Source organism: Leptinotarsa decemlineata, unplaced genomic scaffold (assembly GCF_025532065.1).
Source record: "Leptinotarsa decemlineata unplaced genomic scaffold, Ldec_3_MD MMD2_tig00026336_RagTag_RagTag, whole genome shotgun sequence".
In the NCBI taxonomy this organism is placed as follows: domain Eukaryota; kingdom Metazoa; phylum Arthropoda; class Insecta; order Coleoptera; family Chrysomelidae; genus Leptinotarsa; species Leptinotarsa decemlineata.
Genome location: NW_027412692.1, coordinates 3,119,655 through 3,135,034, shown reverse-complemented (window position 1 = coordinate 3,135,034; position 15,380 = coordinate 3,119,655).

The following is a 15,380-nucleotide window of genomic DNA, read 5'->3' as shown; positions in this document are numbered from 1 at the left end:
CTACGGAAACTCTGCTTTTCCTACTGCCTCGATTCTATTTTTGACGAAACTCAGCTTTGCAGTGTGAATCGTGTCGCGAGTCAACAGTAAGAGATTGTTCAACGCTTTGTCTCACTTATTCCTGTCCCTGTACTCGTTGCTTTTCACTTTCCATATGGAAACTCTCTATATGCTTCTGTGAAGTCCGTCAAAAACGAAGGACTCGTAAATTGTGCCCTATTACCACAATCCACCATTGTGTCGCAACGGAAACAACACTGAAGCTCTCATACTGTACTCCTACTGAGTACTGACGTGTTGCCAACTCGATTAACTATAAAGTCGCTACAAATGAACCAAAATTCCGCTACAGTGCTTCTATTCCCCTACGCTTGTATATCTGTCACAATCAGTTCGCGCATGCGCCTTATCCAAAATCAAACACCATAGAACAGTTTTTAGTTGAAAATGAAAATATCTAAAAACATTCTTCTTGTTTTTCATCATGTAATGGCGACAGCTACTAAGACTATAACAACGTATTGACTGTGCATTCAATTATTCAATTGTCAGCTGTCAGCTTCGACTGCTGTCCACTGCCTACATTACTCGCTACCGTCGAGTAATGTAGCGGAATGCCGCTACGGTTGGCAACTCTGACTGACAAAAATCAAAATGGTGAATAACAGTTCCCCTCCACCATACACATAATTTGATAATTCGAATTTTGGAGACTTTTTTTGAATATAATAATTAGGATAAGAGGGGCAGCACCAAAGAATAAAACTTCGAAGGATTGTTACTCGTTGCACTTTTTTTTATATTGTTTTGAAAGGTTAGGTTAAAAAGCAGCTATAATAGCTGATGAACCTCGCGCATTCATCAAACTTTGTTTTATTATATCTTTTTATTGCTTATTTCTTATTAGGATGAATAAAGAAAGACCTCTTATTATTATTATCGATTTGGATTTACAATAGATGATTAACAAATAGAATTGAATTCATCCCCTTTGTTGAATCTGTTTTCTGATGTGGACATTGATAATTATTTTACTGCCTACATATCCATTTGATGAGTTGGAGAAAATTGTTTTTCTATATTTAATTTATAGATATTGAATTTTCAATTGGTTTGTACCATTGTACCTAAACTCTGGTGAAATTACGAGTCATCAACTAGGCAGAATGTCATATGATGCAAGTTGTTATTATACTCGTATAAACCACTAATTAGGTAGAATTTAGTCAGTATGAATACGCCTGAGGAATTTATTGTATAGTGAAACACGTGTTACGGTTTTGTAAACTGTCCAGTGAAAATCTCATATTAAGGTGTTATTTGATTGCGTTACGGATTTTCATCATGTGTGTGCCAAAGCCATCATACAATTATTAAGTATTTTCGGAGTTTGAGTTTGTGAGCTGAGGAAATATCAGAAATGGCTTTAAAGTTACGATTCATATGCAATTGTGAAGCGTCAGCATCTTTCAATGAACCTTTTTCCTGAAGTACGAAAAATCACTCACTAGCAGCGTTAGTAGTTCGGTAGGGACAAACACTGCCTAATCCTCATATAAACGTAAATATGGTAAAGTACAATTGAAAAAGAATGTTTTTAACAGAAGAAAATGTTCCTGGAGCAAAACTTAAATTTGCAACTGTAGAGGATAACAATGTAGTAACATTAAAACGTTGGCTTGCATGCCGTAATTTAAAAGTAACTGGAAAAAAAATGTATTGATAGGCAGGTTAGTATACAGACTCTAGTAAACCTCCACTGCCTAATCCTCATATAAACGTAAATATGGTAAAGTACAATTGAAAAAGAATGTTTTTAACAGAAGAAAATGTTCCTGGAGCAAAACTAAAATTTGCAACTGTAGAGGATAACAATGTAGTAACATTAAAACGTTGGCTTGCATGCCGTAATTTAAAAGTAACTGGAAAAAAAATGTATTGATAGGCAGGTTAGTATACAGACTCTAGTAAACGAGTAGCGGTAGATTCAAACTGTAATAAAATAATTATGAATTTTAGACTTATATCCCAGTGAAATATGAATCAAATATATAGATGATAATAAAATAAATTTAATTAAATATATTGAATATAATTTAATAAACGATTGAGGTTATATCTCATTCTAATCAATGGTAATTAACTATGAAAAATTTACTATTCATTTCATTTTTACAGCATACATATGAATATTTATTTATTTTTTGCACTGTCAAATTCACTCTCCTCGAAGCATGTATCCATTTTTTACATCTAACCTCATTATTATGAGGTTTTATAAATGGTATAAAAAACACGTTTTCTTCCGGATATCGATTATCCGACGTACAATTCGCAAAACAGCAAGGCTTTGTTGCACAAAATGCACAAAATGATTTTTTATATCAGATTTATATTTTCAAATAAAAAATTAATACCTATAACGTAAATAACACTGTTTTACATGTGAATAGTTTATTGTTTGTCCCTACTACTAGTGCAGCCTCTCACGACACGTTTGATGTACTATTCTCAGGAAAAAGGCTCATTGAAAAGAAAACAATAACTGTCGTCTACGTAGTCACGAATTTTACATATTCATTTGTTTAAACGCGATTTTTTTATTAGCAACAACTTCACGCTTTCGTATTTTTCTCACATAAATCTCCTCGATCAGAATGCCGAATTGAGAGCTTGTTCGCGATATTGGCGTGCAAGAAGGCCGGGGGATGTTTTTCCCCGGAGATCGCAATGTCAATGTTGTGAAGTGGTGCAAGACCCGCGGCGGGCTATTCGCTCGCGGAATGTTTACGATGGGAAGGAAGAGTCCTGTCGGGTCACACTTGTCCCAAGGGCTGCACGGGAGGTTTCTGATGGGGGTTGGAAGGCTTGCCCTTTTTGAACGGTTCTGTGAGACAAACACTAATAGTCTTGCTGTCGAGGAATTTTGTTTAATATAGGTAATGAATTATGGTATAGATATATTTAAGGACAAACTTTTATTAAAGCGTATCAAGAATTATTATAATTACTACTAGAGAATTAATTTTAGAAAACTAATTACCTTGAAATGACTTTAACACATACCATTTCCTAAACAATAATTTCAAATTGATTTTTCAAACTCGTTAAAGACACTGTATAGGTAAAGAATAAGTGGAACTCCTAGAATGTGAAATAATATAATTCGAGCAAATATACAGGGTGTAACTAAATAAGTGTAAAACATTCAAGGAGGTGATTCCTCATTGAAAAAAGATATGATCTTTCATATAAAGAAAATCCATTGGAGCATCCCTTGTTATGATACAGCTCCTTAAAGGGGGTACATAAAATTTGTATAACAATTTTTTTCACAAGCACTAAAGAAGTTACAATATTGAAATTGACCTGACGTTTTGTACTACCAAAAAGACACTTAGCCCGTAATTTATTTGGCTTATCCCATGATTGTAAGGGGTGGAAAACGCAACCCCTGAAATTTATTTCCAATGTAACTTTTTGTTTTATCATTTGTTTACCATTTAAAAATTTATTTCCGATAGCCTGTTTCTTTCTAAACAAAAAATGTCTCTTGGGTTTTTTGCCCAAAATAAACAAGTTCGCAGCAAAAAATTATTTTAGGAACAACTACAGAGATACATCGCCTTTTCCTATTGCTTAGGATATGGTTTCCACAACTTTGCAAAAATAATTTATTCGTCGCTGCAAAAGAGGGGATAAATTCATTCTCAAAAATGGATTTTCTCAAATTAGAAGCCGTGGTCCAAATGAAATTGAAATTAACGCAGACATGATTTTAGAGCAGACAATAGGATCAAATTGCAGTAGCTCATTTTCATCTAGTAGTTCTGATATTTCTACTAACATTCCTTCAACTTCAAATACAAATATTCCAGAAATAACAGAGGACTAATTGGAATATATTGCTGGATATTTTGCTAAAAAGCATAAAAATGATCTACCTAGTTTAGGCGATTATATTTATAAAATAAAAGCAGAAGAACATAATTATAATATACCTTCTTGGGTCCAGCAACTTTCATTGGGATGTCTTATTAAACCCACAGATAATTGATTAGAAAAAATTAAAAAATGAAACAAGCTTTTCGAAAAACATCATTTGAATGGATTTAGAAAAGAGCCAGGAGTTGTAAAAACTCTTAAAAAAATTGCAAAAAGGGAAGATTTTCCTTTAAATATTATTTTTGAATTTTGCAAACTGAGAACAATTATCAGAATGAAATATAATAACTTAAAGGCCGACGAAAATAGGTCACTTTAAAGAAAAAAATTAAACAATTCTGATAATAGAAAAAAAAATCGAAAATTAAATAAAGTAATAAATTAGTCGTTTAAAACTTATTTTTCTACATTCATACAAAAAATAATTATATAAAATATATTTAGTGGATAAAGTAGTTCTTGTTTGCTCTAATGTAGTATTATAATATATTGAATTGTAAATTTATCAATTTCATCATTTATGGAACAAAGCTTGAGTTGAATTATTCTATCTAAATTTCTCATTTTCTTGATGAAAAATAAAAGCCGTATCATGTATTTTCTGTCAGATAAATAAAAAACGTTGTTACACCCATAAACAATTTATTACTTACATATTTTTGATTATCAAGCGTTTATTATCAAAGATGGAACAAAAAGTTAAAAAAAAATTTCTAGATAAAACTATTATTTAGTAAAACAAAGTTAATCACAAAATTTTTGAGGGAGTTACAGTTTTCACGGAAATAATAAAAAACTGATGAAACCTCTTACTTTTAAAAAGGCAAAATAGCTCGCCCTATCATCTACAAAAAATTTTTTACTTAGTATTAATCCATTTATATCAAGTGTTCAATCATCTATAAAAATAATATTCCAATAAGGGATTTACATGAAATTTGATTATTTTAATTTAAAAGTGCAGTACCGAATCAATCCAGAGTCACCACTGTTACGTCACGAGATTACGTGACGTGTCTAACAAAATCGCAAAAGTAAGCAATCCTGTATGTCCATAATCGCTGGATTGGAGTGCAGGACCTCAAAATTGTCCAGCTCACAGTCCTGATATGAATCCTCTAGATTTCTATTCATGGGGTCATCTGATGACTCTTGTTTATGAAACTCCTGTACTAGATTTGAATGACTTGAGGAATCGAATAATCGACAAATGCAATGTCATCAGGAATACTCCAGGTATTTAAGAACGTGTCAGACAATAAATGACAAATCTTTTGCAGTCTTGTAGTTTTTCAAAGAATTGACATTTTGCTTATTTACTTCAAGGTCAAAATTGTTTATTATTTTCTTTCGGTGTTTATTATATGTTCTTTGGAGGATTTTTATCAATTTACAAATATTCCTAATGACCTCTCCAGACACCTGTTTAAAAGACGTTGGCCAACCATTAAAGACCAATGCAAATCAACGCCCAATCAATTTTTAGAACTTGTAGAGTTTGAATTGGAGAATTGCTAATTTGATTTCGCAAAAAAAGTACAAACAAATATATGTGCTTTATACGGGGAATTGTCTATCACCGGTATGTTCCGATATAATAATGTCAGAACTACAAAACGTTTAAATACTCAAATCATCGTTCAAATTGCTAATTTTCAAACGATACGTGAATGATATCCTGATACCTAAAAGAACAGTTTGACACAATAAAAAAGATCTTCAATGTAAAATCAAAATTTACAGTAGGATACTTGTGATGCACTGTTTGGAACTTTTGGTGTAGTAATGAATATTACTGGGGATTTTTCCCAACACCATAACGTTTCTTGACATCTCTACACGTGTTTCGATTACCAAGTGATAATCTTCAAGATGAAGATCAAACTGATGTTAATACAATCTCTTTTCTGGATGAGAATGAAAATAGCCTCATCAACATTAACTAGTGTCCAAAAACCAAACTTTTTGGAAATATTTATCGCTTTCAATCTGAAGAAGATTCATTTGCTGCTTCATCTTGTGAAGTTATCCAGAAATGTGCTGATGAAGTTATAAGACAAGTATCTCATTCCGAAACTTCAAAGTCCACCATTATATTGTGTAGCGTTCCTATGAATGATATTTACTAGTAATTCCATTCAACAACGAATGTTTGGAGTACAAACTGAATAGGAAAAAGTGTTTTTCGTATAATTCAATGATCATATGGAAGCAGTTTTTCCGGGAGGGCTTTTGTAAAGCTATATACGTCTTTGTATTTCTCTCCTCTTTCGGAAGTTTCCCATTTTTTTTTATAAAAGTAGAGTGGTAAAAAACCAAAAAGTGTCTTTATAGAAAAATTCATCTCTCTTATAAAAACCCAAACAATGAAGTGAATTGTGTTTTTATACGAAGTTTGTTAAAAAAATTAAGCGAATTTATATTTTGTTCCCTCCAAAGTATAGTCCCCTGAGAGATCTAATACACTCGTGTCAGCGATTTTTCCAATCTTGAAAGCAGTTCTGATATGCACTCAGCAACTTTTCTCATAGTTATTTAACGATTCTTCATAACATTCATCTTCACTTTCTCAAAATTCTCATCAGTCGTTGATCTGCTGGGACGCCAAGGGCGAGCGTCGTCATATGTGAACATATGTTCGAGACGAGTGTACCAACATAAAAAAAAATGTCAAAATGCCAATCGAAAGTATGTAGCCCGCGAAATTTAAATATTCACCTTATTTTTTGAAAACATCTCGTATCTCCAGGGTATCAGACAGGGTTTTGGATAGAAACTCGCTTGTGTCTCATCACGGATAAAATCGTCATATTTCAACCAATTCACACCAATATTAATGAATCATAGACATAACCTTCCTCTTGAATCACTTCGTTATTTGCTGTGGACCTCATGAAAATCCGTTCTGTAGTTTTTGAGTTTGCCGCGTTCAGAGAAACGTGATGGGGGACTTTGTTTTCTAGTATATAGTGATTTACAAAACAGGTAGCAGTATCGAAGAAAATCTTCTCTCTCTCTTTCAAGTTGTGATTGATTCGAAAAGGAACAATCATCATATCGTGAAATCATAAACGTTCGAGGGGAAGGCATTACATTGAAAAACGACATCATTGGTGTTTTGGACACACGTAGGGCCCTACAAACGATACAAAGGCATAGCAATCAACCACTTGGAATTTCAACCACCGACAATGGCTCATCAGATATGATCTCATCGGGAGTCACGTGCTCCGCAGGCTTAGCTTTTGAGTGGCACGTGGCTAGACGCGTCGTTCTGCACTCGCTCACCAGTCAAATTGTTATTTAATCACATTTACTAGCCCATTGATTGTTCCTGTTTGGATTACACTTGATTTGCTTTTCTTGTCCAAGAATTACTACACCGATTGAGAGATTGTTGAAAGTGAATATTTTATCAGATCTGAATAATTTGACAGGTTGTGTTGTTCGTAAATATGGAATGGTTCAAAGGACTGCCAGTGAAAATTTTTTGCAGAAATAAAAACTGGTCAAGTTTGATATGAACACTATTGCAAAACTTTCTAAGCGGTAGTGTCACCTCTCAATGAAAGGGGGTTTCGATTTTCTATCCATGCTGTCTTTCTTCTGAAAATTGGTTCAGTTGTTAAGCTTTTCCGAAAGTTGAATCGATTTTAAATGAAAAGGTTTTATCAATCTAACTGTTGAAGATTAATTCTTTCGGAACAATTTGCAGAAATGAGCCCATTTTGCATTATTGGACTTGAATACTTTGTCTGGCCCTTTGGTTCACTTAACAATGTTTGTAATATCGGATCGTATTTTGTTAATAACTCAACAATACTCAAAACGTTTCCTCGGGAAGCCTAAATTACACGCTGAAGGCGTTAGTAACATCAAAGACTCTAGAGAGTACTTGTCGCCGAACACACACTCTCTTTGGCAACCTTGAGGTGTCTCACAGTGGCCTCCGCGAAGGTTTTGGAAGCTGCAGCGATATTACTGTCGTTGTGCGGCTTCTTCAACCTTCTTGAGGTTCCCTCCGTGGAGGTGCACAAGTGAGGGACCTTTTCCGCAGGGGCAACCGTTTTCTTGCCTTTATTCAAGGCGGAGCTCTTGGCATCCGCCGCAGGAAGTACCTAGCTGTTGGAGGTGATCTGCTATGTCCAGCCTCATTCCAAGTGGTAGATTGGGGTGGATATTTCGGTTCATCGCCAGCCACCGCCTTAGATTGAGGTGAGCACTTCTGTCCAGCCTCGGGATTGGTTTTTGTTTTTGTTGTTTCTGTTGTTTCATTCATGTGTGTTTCCACGAGTAGCAATGAAAGATTTGGTCACCTCTGGCAGAGACCCGCATTACCAGAGGTAAGCTGATTACAATGGGGTTTCGTCCAGTTCCTCAAGGGGATCGTTCGTGACCGCATATCACCCTGCGGCCATTCAGCTGTCAGCATGATTCCTTGCACCTTAGCTTGTGTAGGCTGGTCCACGGTGGCATGTTTTGCAAAGGCTTTTGGGAGGTTTTAGTTCTCCTCACCCTACTTATTTCTCCCACTGACCAGAAGTCCGGCGACCCCGTCCGTAAGGCCACATTGGCTTTCCGGACAGGGCCTCCAGTCCCGTGGCCGTTCCTCTATACGCCACCTGGGGACGCGCCCGATAGATAGCCCAACCTACGGGAGCGTTTCATGTAACCGTTATTTTTGATACGTAAGACAAGAATTCAGGTGAATTTCAATTTCATCCAAACATTTTGTATTTTCTAGATGCCCGATTTGCGAATATTCAATATGGTTCACAATACGACATCTGAAGTATTGAGGAATAAGATAGCCGTGTACGTTCAAGTTTTGCAACAGACTAAAAAACAATATAGTGCTGTTTTTCTAGGAAAGATCTATCACCACCGTCTTTTAAGAAATGACCCTTAGGTTCACAATGTCCGGTTTCGAACACGAACCAATTCATTCGATGACTTATTTCTTTAAAATTACCCTTATCAGTAATATATATGGTGAAGACGCAACATTGTTCATACCAAAATATAATTCACTTTGCTTTTTATCAGTACCTTGTTGTGGTTGCTCTGGATATACAATGGCGTCGGATGCTGCACCTGCCATTCGTCACTTTCTGAGCACTGTTCACTTTTTTTAATCAATAAACTCATCATTGTTGAAGTACCGACAAATTTCAGGTAACTGTTTTTTCCGACTCCCTTTTTATTTTTCGTTTTCCCCTCCCACTCAGATATTTTCTTGAATTGGACATATTGATATGTAACTTTCACAATATGGTTACGGTTATATTAAAATAAACCATCTTGAGAATATGTCCGTAATGCATTTCATTTTATCTCATCCTGTAACTTTGCAAGTCGAGCCTATAAATTCCTGAAAAAGGTCCCGGAAACCATGCAACCATCCTGCCGGTAACCCTTTAATCGATGTTTATGAAATGAGGATTCAGAAATTAACGGCATTACCGTCTCAAATTGGTTCTTATCTTATTAGAGGCCATGAAGAGCCACATTAACCTAGTAATTCGCTTTTACGTTCTAATTAAATTTTCCTCTTAAAAGTCTACTTTGCTTCTTAATGTTCTCGACAATCATGGATTCTAATTTCATCAGCATTTTTCACTATGTTTTTAATAATTGTTTTCGTTCCAGAACTTTAACCGCTCCGCCTTTGAATTGATCAATGACATTAAGGGAATAATTGAATTGTGAAACTTTCAAAAGTTCTTTTAGCAGACAGAATAATTTTTCGGGGCTCATTGAGAAATTTTCATGATTCTGTTTTTTGCTGAATTGTAATTGATGAATGATTAATGACTTTCTCAATTTGTTGCTGTTTGGGCAAATAGGTTAAGTCACATTTTCTCGTATAACAAAAAAATCCTAGTGGTCTTTATTAATATAAGGTCAACTTCAATACGTCATAGCCCATAAAATATGATTTTTCTGAGTGAAAACGGGTTGTACCATTATGAAACACGTAAAACCGATTGCTTTATCAAAACAGGAGTTTGCGGAATAAATTCCTCAACCCTTTTTGTCCAAACTACAAAGAATTTATAATGAATAACTTCAGTGAAGAATCCTGCACTGACACCTGTCGGACATAATCTAACGCCCTTCGGTGTACTAGCCAGGGGAGTAGTTGTTTTCTGATAGGTGTCAGTCCATTAACCTATATGTAGGGAGTTGAGACTGGCCGCAAATTTTGGATTTGCGGTTGGTTACCTACTTCACCGGCAAATGGGGCGATGACCAACCTGTCGTTTATTTTCCGCTTCAGCATAGTTCGAGGAATAATACTCTGAAGAAATTCGATTTTCAATTATCGGAAATCATCGACTTTATGTTGATGATAAACACTACCTTGCACTGACGAGTGGTCAAACAGCCCGTAACCGGTCTGCAAGTGTGTTCCAATAATTGAATATCTACTGCGACAGCTTTATCACCGACAGCATATGCAGGAATAACTTCAGTGAAGAATCCTGCACTAACACCAGTTGGATATAATCCAACGCCCTTCGTAGTATTAGCCAGAGGAGTAGTTGTTTTCTGAAAGGTGTCAGTTCATTAACTTACAGTGTAGGGAGTTGAGGCTGGCCTGAACGAATTGTTCCTTTAGATAATTTGATGAATAAATTTGACACAACGGTATTACGTTAAATTTAAGACATGTCAATATATTCCGATTCAAGAAATATTGATGGTGACATTTATTATTCCTTAATTTTTTATTCGGTCACGGAGGTTTGGAAACAATGTGAAAAAATGCGATGAAAAGAAATGTGAGCGGTCTCGGGACGCCTGGCAAATGTGAAATATCGAAATTTTGTGCAAATAATATGTATGAAAGAACAGTTTACGATAGGAACTAATATGGCATAATGTAAAAATAAAATAATGTAAAAAAAAAACACAGGTTATATATACTATAGTAAACAAAACTGTATACACTATAGCTATCCGACCTCAGTGTAGTGAGGAAGCGTAACGCCGATCAGTGGGAAGAGAATCGCACAGTTGCTTGCGCATGGCGACTCATCATCACGGCATGTTTCTCCATGACAGCAATCGGTTTTACGCGCGGCTATAGATATTTCACATCAAAAATTGAAAGTATCATTAGTTCCTTTCAAATTCTGACCACGGAGGCAGATTTAAGCCTCCGAAACGTTAAGATAGTATCTATATAATTTTTCAGATCTTTTTTTTTTCGGCAGGCAAAATTATTGAATACGAAAAGTTACTGATGAATTTTTTTTGTGAAAAATACTTTGTATTTTGTAAATACGTAGTAACTTATCGGGGTAAACTAAAAAGTTTGCCCTTTCTACATGTGTATGACGTTTTCCTTTATGATTTTCATATTTTTTTCAGAATGTGAAAGGTTTCGATACCCAAAGAAGGTCGATGAAAACTCTGATTTTCTACACAAAAATGATTTACTTTCAATACTAAATACTTTACTTGAACACTTGAAAGTTTTGTTGTTTAATTATGTTTTTTTTCTGTAGTTTGTTTGTTTTTGAACAATTCAATACAATTGAGTACATATACTAATGCATACATTAACTTGTAAGGCACTGTTTGGAACCTTTGGTGTAGTAATGAATATTACTGAAGATCAAAAAAAAACAAAAAAACCTGTTTTTTTATCATCCTCAGGAAGATGATCACTTGGTGATCGAAACACGTGTCGAGATGTTAAAATAACGGTTTGGTGTTGGAAAAAAAACTCCAGTAATAATTTTTAACCCCGTTCCGGGGATGATTGTCACAGTATCTGGAGCAGGTAGTCACATAGTTAATTGAGGGATATAAAAACATTTTGATGAATATATTCATTGGAAGTGTAATAATATACAGCTTGTCAAATCTAGGAAGAGACTAGAGAATTCTCTCTCTCTCTCTCTCTCATAGTATTCTAACGAATGCAGATCTAGTGGGCGGGACCATAACGGAATTCAGAAAGCTATTCCTACATTTGACGAGCTGTACGTAACTTATTGAATCTAAGAAGAGGAAAAAGTTTGTCGTTCGTAGAGAAAAAAGTTTGTCGTTCGTAGGGAAAAAATAACAGTTGTGGGGGGTAAGTACAGTGTGGTGGCAGCACTATGTCATTTTTTTCGCAAAGTTCAGTATTTTCATGTTCTAATTGATAGACAAGGGTGTCTCTTTATAAATAAGGTGAATGAGTCGGGACTAGCTGGCTTATTCAATTCCTAAGATATCGAAATTTTCAGATTATTACAGACAGCAAGGTCGAATGCTATTTTTCAAATATCCTTGGGAGACAAACAGAAGTAAATACTTGAAGTCATAAGTATGTATTTTTCCAATTCTTCCTTCTGTTTGTCAGTGAAGATTTGCCTATACCTTTGATAGTCAATTTTTGTCGATGGTTATGATAGCACCGTGTTGCTCATCTCTTCCACAGTGAATTTTTTACAAAACCGTGGCAAGAGTGCCATAATAATTAATTCCAAAATACTTTACCTTTTTTACATCTTTGGCAGAACGCTGCGTGTAATACAAGTCGATCATACTTTCTCATATGATGCCATGGCATTTCTACAACAAAATTGTATGAAGCAGACGCTCAAAAAGTGAAAAAAAAATAGTGTTGTCAAAAGTGACTACCAGCCCCCGTCAATTCGAGACAAGCAACCCCAAAACACATTTCAGGATAAAACCCCCTGAAATAACTCTAGATCAATATTTATTACTAGAAACTAATAGTGATATCATGAGCCATATATGCCACATCAAAAATACATGAAATAATATATATATATATATATATATATATATATATATATATATATATATATATATATATATATATATATATATATATGTATACAGTGTGACCCATTTAAAATGGAACCACCCCTGTAGAATGTGCATTTTTCAATCAATATCAATTTTTTTTTATTGAAATATTGAGCATGAAAAACTGTATCTTGACACTAACTTTCACAGTTTTAGTTTCATTTCCAAGGCACTCTATGGTTTTTTTTGTTTGTCAAAAACGGCAAAAGTTTATTAGGCAATTTTTGTTTTCAAATTTGACTACACCACTGGATTCGTAGTCGTTATAAATCAAAACTATCAAATTTTCATTAAAAAATATTTGTTAACAACGAAGTTACAACAACTTCAATTTTGGAAACAAAGTATTTGTTTGTAATTTTTATTCAGATTATAGACATATTTGAGATCTGACAACACTGTCATCACCATATATATATATATATATATATATTCAAACCTGAACGATCTTCGTTCAGGTTTGGCCAGCACGAGTGGCTGGCTTCTTCAGAGGTCTGTTCATCCTGATAGTTCATCGATGACTCGTGATTTCCAGTTCGTAAGCTGTATTTATGTTGATACAGGTAGCCCGCCTTTCTAGTTGGTGCGTTGTTATTGGCCGAAGTGTTATTACCTGTTACATTGCGTTACACTGCTGTTACCTTAGCATCTTTGTCCGAAGTGTTATTACCTGTTACACTGCGTTGCACTGCTGCCACCTTAGTATCTTTTAGTATGGGATTCCAAATCCGGTTAAGCGTTACCGCTTCGTCTTTTCTGTTTCAGTTTTCTGTATGCCTTCCCGTACAAACCGATTGTGGTATCCATGATCGGGTGCAAGTAGTTTCACATCTTCAAACAGTATCGTATGATCTCCTTCACTAAACGAGTGTTTCGCTACTGCCGATTTTTCTATTTGACCCAATCTACAGTTTCTCCGATGTTCATTCAGCCTTGTACCCATGGATCCATTGGTGGTACCGCACCTGCGGAAAAGTTTATACCCGATCTTCCCTAATAAACTTGTGCCAGCGGTTTTTCCAATCCTCGAAGCAGTTCTCATATGAACTTTTTGGTATGTCCTTGAGCTCTCTCAGCAATTCGGTTTTTATTTCCTCAATAGTCGCAAAAAGCCGTCCTTTCATGGGTCTCTTCAATCTTGGGAACAGGAAAAAATCGCAGGGGAGCAAGTCTGGTGAATATGCTGGCTTAGACACGATTACGGTGTTGTTTTTGGTCAGAAAATTACGAACAAGCAATGACGGCAGAAGTCATGAACTGTTTTTCAACAATACCGGAAGTTTTAAGCGTATTGCTTCTCGCAAGTGACATATAACTACAAGATAATACTCTTTATTGACCGTACGATCATGTGGCAAGAACTCCTGATGCACTACGCCACGTTAGTCGAAGGAAACAGCAGAAACTTGATATTTGATCGAACTTGGCGTGCTCTTTTTGGTCTTGGCTTTCCTGGGCGCTTCCATTGGGATAATTGGACTTTGGTTTCCATATCATAACTATATAGCTATGATTCGTCACCACTTATGACCTTTTTGAACAAATCTACATAGTCATTGACGCCATTCAACAATTCTTGTGCGATGTTCATGCGACGGTTTGTTTTTTGGTCAAAATATAGCAATTTTGGAACGAACTTTGCTTCCACAGGCAATATGCTCATAACTTCCTAAAAAATTGTATGGCATGAGCCAACCGATATGCCGACATCCTCAGCAACTTCTTTAATAGTGATTCGATGATTCTCCATAATAATTTTCTTCACTTTTCCTACATTTTCTTTGGTTGCTGATGTGCTGGGGCGTCCAGGGCGAGCGTCGTATTTCACATCTTCTCGAACTTCTATGAAATGCTTGTACCACTCAGAGTACCATTACCGTATGCCACTATCAACATTTCAAGTGTTTTCGAGTACTCGATATTATTTTCACACAAAATTTTATGCATATTGATCCATTTTTTCGACTGCAGAAAATCGACGAACATTCAAAACACCTAACCTAACCTAACCCAACCTTACCTCACCTAACCTAAACTTACATAACCTAACCCAACTGTTATGCCACTTACCAACAAACTGAACATGCTAAACAGCTGAATCTAACCTAACCTAACCTAACCTTACCTCACCTAACCTAACCTAACATAACCTAACCTAATATAACCTAACCTAACTGTTATGCCTCTTACCAACAAACTGAACATGCTAAACAGCTGAATCTGGAAACGAATGTTCGAAACGATTGAACCAACATAAAAAAATAAAAAAATCGCTAATCAAATAACCTTAATTTGTGAACAGTCCACTCTGAAAATAGGCTACTTGATATATTTCATTTCCAAATTTCTAATTCCATATTATCAGTTCAAACGTGATTCACCTAATTTTTGATCAGACTAACAAATTTTCATTCTCATTCATCATGGAGCAAATACTTTATCCAAATAATGCGTCTCACTATTTGCTACTATTTAATGAACTAAAGCATAATACAAAGGGGAAAACGAGAACTGCCAAATGCTCATCTGAGGCCACGTGCCCCGATCCTTTAGTGAATCTTCGATCAAGTGGAAGTTTGCACACCACAAGCCAACTACTAACT